The sequence below is a fragment of the Antedon bifida genome, chromosome 1, assembly GCF_963402885.1.
Source record: "Antedon bifida chromosome 1, ecAntBifi1.1, whole genome shotgun sequence".
Classification (NCBI taxonomy): Eukaryota; Metazoa; Echinodermata; class Crinoidea; order Comatulida; family Antedonidae; genus Antedon; species Antedon bifida.
The window spans coordinates 23,085,307-23,089,803 of NC_136226.1; the positions used below are offsets into that span (position 1 = coordinate 23,085,307).

General features: G+C 30.6%; 1 protein-coding gene across 1 annotated transcript in view; it reads left to right on the top strand.

Annotated features, from left to right (window-relative positions):
* The window catches only part of LOC144845736 (aspartate aminotransferase-like), a 138,709-nt gene that overhangs the window by 20,099 nt on the left and 114,113 nt on the right, over positions 1–4,497 (top strand). The gene's annotated exons all lie outside the window — the stretch shown is intronic.

Consider the following 4,497-nt stretch of genomic DNA (forward strand, 5'->3'; position numbering starts at 1 on the left):
TACACGTTACTTAAAAGTTTAATTTAATTTGTAAACATCACAAATTTGCACTGAAACATTAAAACTATTTACAACTTTTTATAGATGAAATTGAAAATGAATTAAATTCAGAATTCTAATTTCGAATTTTAATTCTGTTTCTTTTCATTTAAATACTTTGGTACACAATTCTTTTATCGACAAGCTCAATTTAATCAATAATTACAATAGGATACTAATTTCTATATTGAATGCAAGGTTTTTTTAAATTATTATTGTTATTGTATATTATTTATATATTTATATTATTATTTTATAGATAACTAAGCCTTTTAAACGATAAATTATTTAATATAGGCCTATACATTTTTTCATTCAAAAATGATTATATTATTGAAGAAGAATACAATTTTCATAAAGCATGTCTTTACGGTGTATGATGTTGGTTGAAATAGGCCCAATATTTACTTTTTATTTGTTTCTTTTTATTTATCTATATTGGGGCCTGGTTTATCAGTCATATATCTTTTTTCTTTTTGTATTATAAATAATTCTGCTGTAAATACAACTTGATTTCTTATACGACGATTTCTGTGTTCTATTCGTTGTTGGTTGTTGGTATAGCGCCCCCTATGGAATGATTCTATAAAACTTTCCAAAAGAGAGATAGACGTCGCAATCCATAATCTTGACTCCTTATCATTAGTTTCTCCGGAAGTTGTATTGTCCATGATTTTATATGACGATATAATCTAGAAACTGAATAGTATTGACTTCGCAAGGGTAAACTATAGTCAATAATACCTAAGTTGGGCACAACGAATTAAAGTATATACTGGTAGTTTAATGTGAAATAAAATATTATAATTCCTCAGATGGCAAACAAGTCGAAGAACATCATTTGACTGGGTTTTATCTATTATAATACTCTACCGTACGTAAGCATAGTATCAATATACCGGTATTCCGTAGAGTAGTCTGACGTGTACAAACTTACGTACGCATCTTGTCGCTTCGTGGTCGAGTCGTGGGTTGCTTCTGGTATACCGTACTATCGTTAAAAAGTAACAACTTTAAAGTGTAAGTGTAATGCACGTACATTGTTAATCAGATTCGTAATTAATTTCTGTTTACTCATTTCCCGTGTGGTCTCAGTTGGCATTTTGGATTAGATTAGCTGTGTAAACTATACTGGAATAATATGGTAATCCGCATTACTACATTAAATATAATTAATATAATATTGTGTACTAGACTAAAGTACCGTACACATTTAAAAACATAAGAAATATATAGGAAGCCTCAATGAACAATGATAATAATTTAACAATATTACGATTCAAATATCGACAGTAGGGTCTAATTATGCTACCGTCTAACAATAGGGGCGTTATGTTTATGCTTATTTTTTTTATATCTTCAACCCTATACATAAATAGTAGATATACACAATAATAACAGTCAAGAAACTCACATAGTACATTTGGGAATTGTAACAATCGAAATGTTTTAACTTTAGGAGCAAACCCAGGAGAAACCCCTATTAAAGGGATACTTTTTAAAAGTTAGTATAGGATTCCGTACTATATTTCACTTTAATTCTATATCATTATTAACATTATTAAACATGACTACTTGATAGTGGCGGGACTTCTGTTTTCTTCATCATAATTACAGTTACGTCAGCCTTTGTTCACAAAGGCTCCTCGAATAAAACAATCACAAGATGTGTTTGCTGGTGTTCTTTTCCAATAGGTGGTGAGATTTTGTATTGTTACTTCTGAAATATTAACGAATGAATTAATCTTCTCACAAGACCTATCCACCGTCAAGTCATGTGCGATCTTGCGGTCAATTTCTGTCAGCATCATTAATAGGAAATTTTAATTTTAAAATAAATTTCAAAAAGCAAATGAATAATGAAAACATGTATGAGATTTCAAAAAAAAATGTGTGAATGATATCAGGATGCTACTAAAACAAATACGTGCTCTCACTCATGACGTGTGGTAGTTGCTCAATATAATAAGTACTTAAAATCATATTAGTGGTTTGGTGAAGTATAAATGTCGCGAAATATTGTACCTATATGCAAGTGCATGAACACTAGAATGTTCAAACATATTATTGATTTTCACAAATTTGGAAGTCTGGTCACGTGGTTGCTAGTTAGTACTGGCAAAGAACATATGTAATATCTAGGTTCCTGAGCTGTCTGTGGAGAAGCTATTTATTATAACAATGTGTCGCGGGAATCAATCTGATTTTGAGTAAAAATTCCCCAACCGCGACTATAGGGGTAATTATTGGTAGGCCTATATTATCCCCTATCCTGTTGGTTCTACAAATGTTCTTAGGGGTTTCATGTGGGCGTGGTCACTTCACGGTGGTGGTGGTGGTAACACCAAAGAATAGGTTCTTTGGTAACACATCGTTTGCTCTAGTCGTTTCAATTAAACGCTTAACGCACAGGTAAGTTTATAACATAAATAATGTCACTTTGTCAGATGGGTTATTGTATAGACCTGGGCTCAGAGCTGGTAGGCATAATTTTTTTGCTCAACCTAGTCCCATCTATTCCTATACTACTGTTATAAAGAAATGGTTCAACATTGTGAAAATACACACCTCCTCCCTGTAAGAAATCTTGGTTGCAAACCTGTGATGACAACAAATTAAAAATTAATTATTAAATAATAGCATCAACATTTCAAAGACAGACCGTCCAGGAGGGCGCTAGGCAAACAAATGAGACGAACATTCATTAATATTTATTCAATTGTACGAATTTCAATTAAATTCTTGAATATTAGATTGATTTCTGTAAACATTTATGTCAAAAGAACAGACACAGTGGTGAAAGAAAGAGACGTGTTGAAAACAATGCAGTAAATATTAGCAAAATGACAAAACATTTAGAAACAAGGCCTAATATACAAATATATTTTACAAAATATTAAATCAAATGAAAGAAAGCACTGGATGTCATCGATTGTTATTGACATTTTTCTTCAGTTTGCTTGTTTTCTGTCCAGTACCAGATTTCTCAAATCTTTATTGTCAATATAAAAATAGGATTTGTGTGTGTATTGAACAGTCCACACTACAATTCTAGCACTAGGATGACCTATTCAACAAGAACATTTTTCCAATTATTTTTTCAGGGGACAATATAAAATTAAAATTAATTTTAAAACATTGTAAAGTAACTAGTTTAATATTAATTGAAAATTGAATAATTTAGCATCTAATCAAAATACAAGTGGAAGATTATTTGAATAATTTAGCATCTAATTAAGTGAGTTTGATAAAATGTTTTATAACATATTTAATACTTAATAATGCAGAAAATACCAATTTTAGTCTCATATTCATATATATTTCTTTTTCATGCATGTGATTGATTTTTGACATTTATTCACAGCAAATGTTATTTTCAATTTGTTTATTTTCTATTATGTTATGTTTGTCCAAAATAATACACAGACTCTCGCCTTTTGTTTTATACATTAGTGTGCAAACATGTCGTGGTCACTAAAAGAACACATTCAGATTAGATTGTCAAAAAAATAGAAAAAACTCATTTTTAGTGTAAGAAATAAAGGAAAAAACACTACAAGCATACACATTTGATAAAATGACAACAAAATATCGGTCAAAAACGATCAGGAAGTGTGTGGAAAGCGTTCTAGTTTTGTAAAAACCTGTCTAAACACACTAGGCATATTATTGTCTACCTACTAAAACAGTTAGTAATGACAGCCATATGCTTAGTACTGACATCAGGCCCCAACCTGTCTACCAAGCTAAATTTAGTAACCAATAACTGCTAACTTTTTTTTCTGAATATACACTGATTCTGACATGATAAAAATATGTTGACTGTGCATTAACAAAGCGAAATGGCAAATTAAATTTTCTAAAGCGTTTGCCTATTAAGTTCTTCATGGTGATGAAACTAAATGTTTGCTTGTGATCCTTACTCAGCAGCAGTGTTATTTACAGTTGTTTTAAAAGTGCAGGAATAAATAAATAACTGAATAGGATTAAGTGGAAATTTGAATGTACAATTATAGAAATAGTAAATGTTTATGAGTTGAATGGTCACCAGCCTTCCATTGCACACAATTCTGAACATTTTTACAAAAGCTGCTGTGTAATAGAATTATTGAACGGAACTTTTACCATTCAATAGTTCATAATAGAACTAATTAAACACACCTAAGTGTATTCTGCCATTTCATTGGTTAATTTTGCATTAACTCTTGAAAATATTCTGTCCCTTCAACTAGTAAAAAGTTATTATTTGTTACGGTATTATATCAGCATTGTTTCAGAAATGTGCTTCTAAAATTGAAAATAGTGGAAACGGTCACGATGTTCTAAATTATTATCTCCTTCCCCCGTCCTGAAACAAAAGCTCACTATTTAGAAGTGTCTCAGCATCCACAGTCCTAATCTTAAACATAATGTCAAAATTGAAAAATGACTTCAAAAATAAGCAAAATTGAAAACAGA